Genomic DNA, 12,145 nt, shown 5'->3' with positions numbered 1-12,145 from the left:
CTTTTCCACTGAGCAGAGATTTCTGCAAAACTGCGCTGCGAGCCATTTGGTGGCTTTTTCACTTTTAATAATCCTCACCCGTAAAAAGTGCCAAGTACCGTCTGAGCCACTGCTGCTCTATAATAGTAGCATCTGTTACCCCCTACTGGATTTCAACTATATGTCACTTCGCAACATGTGATTTTTTTTTTTTAATGTGGTCTCCGTTCTGAATTATTTATAACTCATAAGGAATAACTGAAAAATATGTCCCCAAGCAGGAATATAGGACAATGACGGATTATAACATTGTATGGCAATCTCAAACTGAAAACGTGTATCCCTGAAGATTTTTTTTTGGGGTGGGGGGGGGGGGGGGGGTACTGTTCTCCAAACAAGTTAGATCAAGCTTGGCATATCAAACAAACAGTACACCCTTGAGTGGTTTACTCTCGATCGTTTGGGAAATAAACTTTGAATCCAGCCCACATTAGCTGCATGAAAATGAGTTTTGAACATCTACATCACCCACATTAGTAATCTGCCAGACATTATCTAGTGAAAGTGCTATGTACACGACCTGAAACTGTTTGGGTTGGTTTGATAGGCCATTTGCAGCAAATCAAACAAGACCAAATAGATTTTTCACTGTGGGTGCATCCACTGTGTCATTATCTAATGAGCTGTTTCCCCAGCACTCACAAGTCCATTTAGAATGAATCACAGATGGGTTTGTGGCTCATTTTGTTTTGTTCCAACTGATCATAAACACACTGATGATGCTGCAGTCTAAATCATATCTTACTGTTGTTGCATTGGTACATTTGTCGATATGTAAGAATGGGTTCCGAGCCTGGTACGAAACTTGCTCCAGGGCAGAATTTTTAAAAACTGCTATATCGATAAGATCTACACTGAGCGGTTCTGTTCAGGTTCTTTTTTTCCTCAAATTAATTTTCGATTGATTTAGGCTATATGAACGTTAATTTTGTACCTTCGACTTCTCTTATGTCATTTCAAATGAACAATAAAATTAATGTTTGTCCCAGATGAATGTTCACAATAGGAGGCTCGGCATCTCTCCCTAACGCTGCGCCGTGCACTAGAGCCCCCCTGTCAATTCTTATTGTGTCAACGTAGTGCTGTGTGACTATATTACAACATGATTCACAATATGATTAGAAAAAAGAAAAACTTGGCGGCCCATCAGGCCTATAAAGCATAGTGGAAAACCCAGGTGAGCATAGCAGATTATTGCTGCAGCAATAATATCATTTTGGAGGTATAAGAACGTAAACATTGGATGGACGGAGACAGAAATGCACAGTAATATATATTTAAAGATGTCTCCTTGACTAAAACCTGTGGGAAAACTCACAGACCATGCATGGTAAACCTTCCCGCAATGGAGTGGGGCTTACTGCAATATACCGTGCGCTTTACCAAGAATCAATACCACCGTAGAACCAAACGATGAGCTCTCATTTTTGTTACATCCCCACTGATAATAATATTATTGGTTGTCGAAGGTAAAGCAGAGTTTGCCTGATGAATATGTGATTTTGGCTCGCGAAAGAATTGTTAGGAAAAAGAATTTGGGCAGGGGCCAATTAAGTTGCTGATCCTTGGCCTTGATTCAAACCTCCAACCTCAGAACTGGAAGGCAGAAGTACGAATGACAACTTCACAATGCCAAAATCACCACTTAGACCTTGAGTGGAAATTCAAGCCTGGGCTCTCAGTTACTTTACTCTGATGGTAAACCCCAAAGTAAAACTGATATAAACTACATACATTCAGCACTACCAATACTATATATCTGCTTTGGCAGAGGTATATACTGTAAATAGTAAGAATAGAGTATCACAATGTTGCCCAATTTTATAAGAAGCTTGGAATCAAAGAAATGGCTGATTGAATTTCATGATGAGTCACAGCCGGGGCTAAAAGGGGCTTCCATTATCATTTCTAATGAAGGAGCTTGTTTTTATACCTTCGTACTGCACAAATCAGGATTACTCCCCTGTGGGCTCATTTTCCACATCTTATTACTTGGGTTCATAAAGATTCCATTTGATTCTGCAGCTACCACTTAGAGCATTTTAGTTGTGTTGTTGGACTTGGAAGGTTAATTGATGGAGGTGTCGACATGTGAAACAGGAAATTGACAGGCATCAGGTCAAATGAAAAGTTCAGTGGGTTCCTCTGTGATTTTCTGGGAGGAAAAGGCCTACATTACGTTGGATGCAGGATTTAAGAGCCATTGGTAAAATATTGTGGAGTGCAATATTTTTAGGCTTTGTTTTTTTTTTTTTAAATAAACATATTTATTTGTGATTTAGAAGCCCAGTCCCAAACATGAAACATTTTAGTGATAAAGCCTCAGATTTGCTTGCATTACTGTTGTAATCTGATTTCTCAGTGTGTCTTTAAATTCTATGTGACATCAACTAACAATTTGCATATGCATTGGAGTCGGCACATATTGTACACTGTGATTGGCTGACAACCTGTTCAGGGTGTCCTCCGCCTGCTGCCCAGAGACAGCTGGGATAGGCTCCAGCACCCCCCGCAACCCTTGTGAGGATAAAGCGGATCGGAAAATGGGTGGATGAACAAACCCTTGACATTTGACATTTGGTTTAAACTTTTCATTTGTAGCATTTATACCATTACACACATGTTCTGCTTATTTTCTTTGTCTAGCTACCAGTTGGAAACAAAGTTAAACACTGCGGCCTATTTTTTTTTTTATTCTGTCACCCAGGCAACTGTATCAAATGCAGAATGAGGCCTTCAAGGCTCTGCTTTCTCTGTGTTTCTTTTTGTCCATGTAATACTCCTGATTTGCATTTATCAGAAGGACTTGTTATGATGCAAGGTATTCTTCCTTTTTTTTCTGGCCACTCTTCTGTATCAACAGCACTACTGATGTGAAATGGGGAGGACAGAGTTATTCTCACGTCAGTAGAATGCGTCTTGCGAGTTTGAGTTCGAGCCATAATAGTGGAAAGGCAGGTGTACCCTAAAAAGGCACACCGGATGTATTGCAAAGCACAAAATGAGATGAAACAAAATACACGCAGACAAGACACTGGTAGGGAAAGAGCTGATGGTAGCAGAAACCAGGTCGAGATGACAACAGGGAACCATAAAGAGGGGGACAAGAAAATACAAACCCCTAGGTAATGCAAAAGAATAATAATACAAAAAAACAAATCGCGCCATTGTTTCTTGATATTTTTTAACGTCGTGGTGATGAAGAACTCAACCGTAGCATCTCTTAACACCAAAATAGCTTTTATGATCAAACGAAATAAAAAATAAATAAGCACAAGCAATTTGGGCAGGCAAGCACGTGGTGACGACTGTGAATGCAGGTCAAGTGATTCCACAGGCTTGGGGATTAATTCTAGTTGGCAATGACTACAGATGGCTCATGGTTTGTCATGTGCAGCACCAGCTGGGACATTGTTGAATTGGAAAAAAAAAAAAGGTACAGACAACATTGACAAAAAAAACCAAACAAAAAAAAACAATACGCTTTGCCATGAATTAACCTCAATTTAAGCGTAATGCATTGGAGAACGCCTGAAATACGAGCACGTCATAAGCAGGATAATCCACAGTAAAGTGTGTTTAATTATATAGAAACTCTCTTACGTGTCAGTCAGCCAGTTTGAGCTGAATGAACAGTGTTAACTTGTATCACGTATCCTGCTATCTGTCAGGGTTGCTATGCAAGCTCGTTGCTGTGCAAGTTTGTGGTGTTCCTGCACTTTAGACATGCAGATGCAAAACAGGATGAGCTGCAAACAGACCTCAAGACGAAGGCACCCCCCCCATCTGATACTCTTGTTTTTCAACGGTCGACTGCGTATGACCAATGACAATCAAGTATTGGATAACAACCATATTGGCAACATGTTTAAAGTTTGTTTTACACTTGAACCCCTCCCAAGAAGAAAACAATACTGCTTGGGGAGTTGCTCCATCACAGATCTGTAAATAGTGTTTCCCCATGAACTCAAACTGAAAAACATCTTATCGTTGTACAAAGGCTTTCGTTGTCTTGGTTTCCCTCGACAAGACAAGGGCATTATTTGCATGTATTGTGGAGATTCACAGCACTTACTTAGTGTTCAGTAAGACTGCTCTGATGTCATTCTGTTTGCTACTCACATTCATTAAATGGGGGGTGGGGTGGGGGGGTTGACTCCGGGTCATCGAGAACCCTATCTTGCCTGTTTTAGAGCTCTCTCTACTCAAGCACACCAGATTCACATTATCAAGATCTTTTTAGGCATCTCCAGATATTAACCTCCATGTGTCTAGGGAGTTATTCCTCTCCATCTGCGATTGTTATGATAACTCTGCCGCCCCATGACGTAGTTGGTGCCAGAGTCTGCCCCAACAAATAATCGAGGCCAGCTTAAGTACCAGTTTTAAGCACCAGAACTATAGCCAGAGCCAATTTCGGTGGCGGAAAATAGAAAAAAAAACTGGTGCTATTTTGGGCACTGGCCCGGAACAAGCAAGAGCACAAGTGTGCTGGAAAAAGGGGCAACACAGAGTCAACTGTTGCTTCCACAAGTTGAAATGCTTTCATTGTCTTTACGCTAAGAGATGCCTGCTTATTTTCCACACTCCGGGCTCTCAACTCACTCGGCACAGAGCGACGGAGATGCAGCCCACTGGTTGTCTTTCTCAGGAAGGCCCTCATTAGCCCAGCAGTATATGGGACTTGGATGAGGGTTGGCACATGGCGCGCAACACAAGGCTGGTTCCACTGTGACAAGAGATGTGCTGTAAAAATATCGACTTAATTGCTGATCCTTGGGGTATTTTGATAAAATGACAAAGACAACTTATGAAGTGCACATTTTCCAATATGCAGTCATCCAAAATATTGGAAGAGTGATGCCGGTACTTTTACTTTCCCCACACACCTAAACATTTAGGTTTACATAAATATGAGACATGAGATCAACATTTCAGCTTGGATTTACTAGTATAGTATTTACACGACATCAGGACATGACACATGAAACGCAGAAGACCATTTGCTTGACTGAACCTCATTTTAACGTAAGCAAAAGTATTGCAGCACGTGACCGTGTTCTTGCACGGGTCTGTCCTATTGCGTTTATTTTTCAAACAATAAATCTGCATGCTCAGTTTTCAGATTTCTGGTTTACACAAGAATACAACATTGATTTGCATTGGGAACTATTGTTTGCACTTGAACTGAAGTGCAGAGGATAACACGTGACGAGGCAAATCTCTCATGACCAAGAACAATTGAATGAACAAGATGGGAAAAAAAAAGCTTCAGCAAGGTTCAAGGGACAACCTTTTATGGATCCTTGAGACAACGATCTTTACCAAAGCGATGGAAATGTGAAAGTTTGGAGAATCGTCGCATGATCATCTCTTGAGGTCAGAGCCAAGCGTTTGACAGAGAAAATAAAGAAATTGGTCTCACGGGTCAATATACTGGAGAGGAGTCCCATAAACTTGATGAAGAATATTTACACACATTTAAATTGAGGAGAAAAAAACCCATCACTGTGATTCCCCATAATTTTACAGGAATTCAAATCCCTTTTCATCCTCGAAATGACTTTTTTTAAGGCCTCATATGTTTCTCTTGAGAGGTCTACGAACTAATCTTCCACAAAACATGAAAGCACACTACCATTGATGTCAAAAAGAAATTGCCCACAATAACGTGCACACCGCCTCATGGCTCAACAAGCAGGAAATAATGAATGCCATCAGTCAGTTATCGAAAGTGGTTTACATATTTGATATGCCGGCTTCGGGGGTCGAGGCGAGGCCCTGGAGGGAGTCAGGCTTGACAAGGCCCAGCTCCACATGACTGCATTTAATTAGGAGGGAAACTAGATAGGATGTGGGGGTGGTGCTTATGTTAACTGATTTCACTGTTTAATCAGTGTAAGCTTCAGTCATTTCCACAATCCAAGGTTAATAATTTCAGAATGCGGAGCGGCTCAGCTGCGCAATCTGTGACACGAACTCCAGTCAATTATTTTGCACCAGCACCTAAAACCCATCAATCCTCTCAGCTACTGTTCGTAAAGAAAGTCCTGTACTGTATTTTAAGAAGGAATGACAACATAACTCGTCTAACGACCAAATAGGTAAATTACTGGATTTCTTTTCCCCAAATGCAGAATTTTGGACCCGCATTAACAATATTGAAAAATAATCATTTCCGCCATGGACCAACCCATTCATTCTTTGGGACAAAAATCACTGAAGAACTTACCTATTAGCACTCCTGTACCCTAGCCCCCCGGCCCCCACCCCTCCAAAAAAAATTTTTCATCAAATTGCACACCTTCATTGATGCCCTAACTCAGGGGTCTATTTTTCAAGCAACGAACCTCCTGCGAATGCCCATTGCCGCACGTGCAAACACACACACACACGCACGCTTGATCTTTCTTTCTTTTTTAAACACTGCACCGACCCTCGTGTAAGTTCACTCATCTCCACCGATTGTTTGAAATCCAATTCACGCTACTCCCACGTTCAGCAGACCACAAAGATATTGAGAAACAAGCTGTCTTTTGCCAGGAATTCTTCCATGTTGAGGGAGACAACAAAACAGCCCTTAATCCTTCTACCTGTGACTTTTTGCAAACAGAATTAGTCCCAGTTGCGCCACTAAATTCCCAAATCCAGGGCTACTCGCTGATCCACTGGTTTTGGCCTAACCCTCTGCTTCATGTCCTAAATACACCGCTGCTCTTATCTAAATGAACAGCTCTGGTCCGGTGGTGAAGCACTTCCGTCCCAGATGCGCGTACTCGTCAGCATACTGCCAATTGCAGAGAAAAGCTGATGTGAGTGCTATACATGCACGCAGCACAAATCCCATCGCTGTCCACATGCCTGCCTGCGGTGTCTCTCGCAAATCAAATCTTCAGTTAGGGGGCGTGGGGGTGAACGTTGGAACGCAGCAACGTATGGATATACATGAACCAAACTATCGAAATGTATTTGACTTTTGGGACATTACTCAAGTCATGTGGGACTGGAGAACCACAAACAATCCTTTTCTCATCTGACGCTAATTTATGTTTTGCAGAGCTTCATGCTTTGCACTTCTCATGCACGTGATGTGTTTCAGAGCTATTTCACAACCGTACCACGACCAAAAGTGGACTCATCTTTATGTAAAAGTGAATATGTTTGGGCCCCGCTGGACCCCAAATGAATCTCTTAATGACCTCTGAATTGAATTCAAGAGGGGGTGTTATATGAGCTCCCGGTGAATGACTGTGCTCAGTTTGGCATGCTATTAAAATAAGTGCTTCAATGACATACTTTAGACGAATATAACAGAGAATCCGGCAATTTTTCAAAATAAAATATCTTTCAGATTCCAAAATGAATAAAACGGAATATAAGTTATTTAGTCTTTCTGTGCGGCCCGGCACCAAATGAACCACGGACCGGTCAGCGGCCCTGGGATTGGGGACCGCTGCTGTAGAGGACCTTGTGAGAAAATATACAAATTACTTTATGATTCACATAAAAACATTTAGTTACTTCTGAACAACTAACTAAATGCACATCCAGCCTCAAGGTTCTGCCCATGCAGGTCATTTCTGTAAATATCACCATGAAATAGTTGAGGAGCTGTTGCTCTTATCAAGAAATATTCATCAGGAGTTGCACAGCTGCAGCAATCGGGTGGTGCGCTTGCCAATGGTCAGGCATTGAAGTTCAATGTACAGTATGGACCATACGTGTGGATGACATAGCTATTCAACAGACTTTAATCCACCAAGCAAAGGGAAGCAGGGAATGCATAAAAAGATTCAAGGCTGACATAGTCTCGTTCCTAAGGTGCAGTCAGTTGTAAAAGAACTCCTTTGATTAGGAAGTTCCTCTAACACTGCGGCCACACGCTGAGGCTCGTGGTTACATCCTGGTACGATCTTTATTGATGACAGTGATTGTGCACAGCCCCGGGGGGGCTATGAGTAATGGAGTTGTTGTTCAACAATGGGGTCGGCACTCACACACAAAAGCACAGAAAGACTTCCAAGGCCTATACAGAAATCCAAACCACACAATTAACCCGCACAAAGAATTTGAGTTCTGACAGTACACATGTGTCTTTGTGTCCAGCAAAGGGCTTGGCTGACAGGATCAATAAAACAGAGAAGCATGAATGCACTGCCTTGTCTAGCCCGCCGGCCCGCCCTCGGCTGACATGACCACAAGTACAGTCGATACGATCATTCAATGGGGTTGGCGGCAAGCACTCTTGCTGTGGTCCCTTAATATTGTTGATCAATATAATAGAGGAGGACAGCAGGCAAAGCGGAAACTTTTTCATATATGCTCACAGTTATGTACAGTATGAGGGGGAATGCACATGCGGTGTGTCAATGACATGATGGACACAATTGACAGAGAGCGAGAGAGAGAGAGAGAGAGGGGGGGCGGTCGGAGCGGGAGGTGTGCTATTGTTTTTCCCGTCTAACTTATCTGCTTCAAAACTACTCGCATATTCCTCTCAGTTATTGATAGATTCTTCCCCAAAGAGGATAATTGGAGAGGAGACCCAAGTAGCTGATGTCTGCTTTCCGTAAGCTTAGCAAAACCGCAAGGAGATCCCTTGCCACTTTTCCATCCGTCTGGACTTTAATGACTGAGACTGTGATTAGATAAGATTAAACCTTTAAGCATAAGATGATGAAGTGGATCAGTCTGCCTTCTTATCTTTAAATATGCCTTTATTACCATCACCTCTACTTGATTGACTTTTAAGCAAAGTAATGGGTAGTTTGTTTGTGGACATGATTGATCAGGTCTCTACTTGAACAGCAACACGTGTTTGAACAAATTTCGTGGAGTATATTCATAATGGTGTTCATTCATATTTATTTATCGAGAATATGTTGTTGTTTTGCAACGTAAGCTGGAATGTTTATAAACAAAAACTCTGACATTTTTGTATGAAATAGTAATGAATGGCCTTGGACAAATTCTGATCAATCAATTGCTTGTTCCAGCCAGAACACGGCTTTTAAATGACAGACTTTGACTAGCACTTAAACAACAGACAGTAATTACATTATTGATAAGGGTCCAACTGATATGGATTAATTTTTTTGGTGCCCAATGCCGATTCGAATGTTTGGCAGGGTAAAATTCCCATATCCGATGAATCAGACGATTGATTAAAAATGAATCTAAAATGATTCAACAATTAAGATCTGAATTACAATCAGAACATTTGACTCTCCTACTATGGAGTGCAGGGATGGGCAACTTGAATGTTGGACACCCCGGGGCCATTTTTTTTCCCAGTGCTAAATCATTTTGCCGTGAACAATCCATTTTTATTCATTTGAACAACTCAGATTTTGCTCCCTAAGTTAATTTGCACCGCGTTCCTGAATGACTGAACTATCAAAAGTAATGCTATTTTGATTAGAGAATCGATATTAGAGCATAAAGATCAGGTGGTGGAACTTGGCAGTAAAAATATTTCGCAATCAATCCGCACATCGCTAAAGTGTAGCGAGAAGTGACGAAACGCTGTCGTTTTGAACCACTATGGCATTCGGGTCTTTTGCTCCAACAGTGGCTTTCTTTGTGAATCTCTGAGCACACAGACACACACGCACTCACTATGAATGACGGCATTTCCTTCCAAGCTTGGCTTTGGGAGGACATTCCATTCCTTGCATATTAATCACCTCATTCATGAGGTGAGCAGGGTTTTGCTCCGCCGCCAACAAATCATTCCCTTCCTTCCTCTACCGCTGCTCCCCCTCGTGTTCCCGGAAGAAAAACACAAGCTTTGGTCTAGCAGCCAATAATCAGATATCTACTAATAGTGATGCAAAATACCGACAGACAAAGCTGAACCCAGAAACAGTTGCTGTGCGCAGCGGGTGGGGCCGGAATAGCCAAATCTTGATATGGAAAAAGGAATACTGTGATATTCATTAAGGAAAATAATATGGGACGCCTGGCAATTATTCAGTATGTACCGGATGTTCCAATGAAGAAAATGTGAAGGTCTGTTCTAGTTTCCCAAACCTTCAGGCTAACAACAATCAAAGCATGCATTTTTAGACCAAGTCTGATACCCTGAGGCCCAGTTATATTCAAACGGAAAAGAGCCCTCATTCAATTGTTTCCACAGCAGGCTCTTTTGCATTGATCTTACATCAATAATACCGGAGCTTGAAAAATACATACAATTCCAAATGAACTCGAGTGTAAAGGGGTGAATAGAGTGAATGTAGTACGGTGTAGTGTTTCCCTGCGGTTTGTTTCAGAAGCAATTTAGTTTGGCAGGATTAAGAAGCAGAGTGGGGAAGCCGCCATATTCCTTCAAGAGAGAATGTTGTCATTTTACTTGTCTGTCATGCCTATAATGGTCTCGATTGTGAGCATGGACAAGGGCAGAGAACCAGTGATAAATCTGCAATAAATGTGAGAGAACATGGACCCGATTGTCCATTGATGATAGAGCCTTTATTTCACAGCAAGGACGGGGACTTTAATGACTTGGGGGAGGGAGATGAGAAAAGCACTAAGATGGCCAGACAGTGGGACAGAATGGCGCCACTTAGTCCTTGCCAGTAACGGCTTGGACATCACCATCCTTCTCTGTCACAGGGGTCAGGCTCCGCAATGCCTCCCTTTCCAGAATGTCTCTCTATTCCCCACACAAATACTACAATAGTGCAACAGAGCCACTGAAACGAGGGAGGGGGGGGGGGGGGCTATAAACAACAGGGTGAAAGGCTCCATAACCAAGAACGTAGACAGTTCATGGAGAAGGAGAACATTGGTTGACCCTTCAACAGAGAAGAGTGAATAGAAAAAAGACTGGGGGACAAGGACCATATACACACAAAGAACAAAGAAAAAAAACATTTTATGCCTTTGAATTAAGTTTGTGGATGGGTCCTCAGTAGGAAAAGCGTGCAGTGACCTCTCCAGGTCAGTGGCAATATCTTGCCACAAGTGGAGGAGTTCAAGTATCTCGGGGCCTTGTTCATGAGTGAGGCGTTGTTGGAGCGGGAGATCACAGGCGGATCGGTGCAGCGTTTTCCGTGAAGGCAACTCTGGATCAGTCTGTATCCATGGACGACCCATAAATGCTGGAGAGACTACAGTATATCTCCCGGCTGGCCTGGGAACGCCTGGGATTCTGCCAAAATAGCTGAACGAGGTGACTGGGTAGAGGGAAGTCAGGGCTTCCCCACTAACGCCGGTATGCCCGCGACCTGACCAATTCGAAGACCAGAGTTCAATTTTTCTGCTACATTTCTCAGTTTCATGACTGAAGGATTCTGCTAACTACAACTATAACTCTTAGAGATGCTAAATGTGGTAGTTGAGTTGGTATATGTATGAGATGGGTCGTTTAGGAACGACATTTAAAACAGCAATACTAGCAGTTTCAAATTGTATCAGTTTATCAGTATAATGTAACATAAGCTGATGTTAAAAAAAATTAAATAAAAAATATCACCTTCATAGTGACCTATAAAGTGACTTTTAATATCACATTTAATATGCTCCTAACATGTTTAGTATGCTCTTTGCTGTTTGCAAAGCTGAAGGTGATATTTTTAATGAGGCCAATCTATGAAGTGACCTAAGGCTAAGCCAACCATATGCCCCGATAAGTCATCCCTTGATCTATTTCAGCTAATGAATCATCGAATCAATATCAGCTCAGTGAGTTGCCCCCCCCCCCCCCACACACACAACATAAAATTTCTCTATCCCATTCTCATCCTTGGCTTGTGTTTTCTGTTGTCTGTCCCAATTCCGTGGTCCACTCTGCCTGTGGCTCAACAATCTGTCAACCGTTAAAGATAGGTCATATTTTTTCATGAATTTTTGTGGGCGGTACAATATAAAAACAGGAATTCTGTCACATATTTTACACATCAAGTAAGGATGGGATTTCAAGCAGAACAGATTTATATTTCAGTACTCCCATATTTAGCCCTCCCAATTAAGTGACCACACTAATTTGCCAACTTGTAACTCCAACTGAAGTTAATCAAATGTACGTACATTTTAAAACACTGAAGTCATTTAACTGGGAGGAAAAAAACAACAACGTCAACAGACAAAGGTGTATTCAAAT

General features: G+C 41.9%; 1 protein-coding gene across 1 annotated transcript in view; it reads right to left on the bottom strand.

Moving 5' to 3' along the window:
- Window positions 1-12,145, bottom strand: part of lsamp (limbic system associated membrane protein) — a 99,984-nt gene that overhangs the window by 20,207 nt on the left and 67,632 nt on the right. The window lies entirely within an intron of this gene.

This window comes from Hippocampus guttulatus, chromosome 12 (genome assembly GCF_054856545.1).
Source record: "Hippocampus guttulatus isolate MCC_2025c chromosome 12, RoL_Hgut_1.0, whole genome shotgun sequence".
In the NCBI taxonomy this organism is placed as follows: Eukaryota; Metazoa; Chordata; class Actinopteri; order Syngnathiformes; family Syngnathidae; genus Hippocampus; species Hippocampus guttulatus.
The sequence above is the reverse complement of the archived record's forward strand: the minus strand, read 5'-3'. Positions and strand labels throughout refer to the sequence as shown.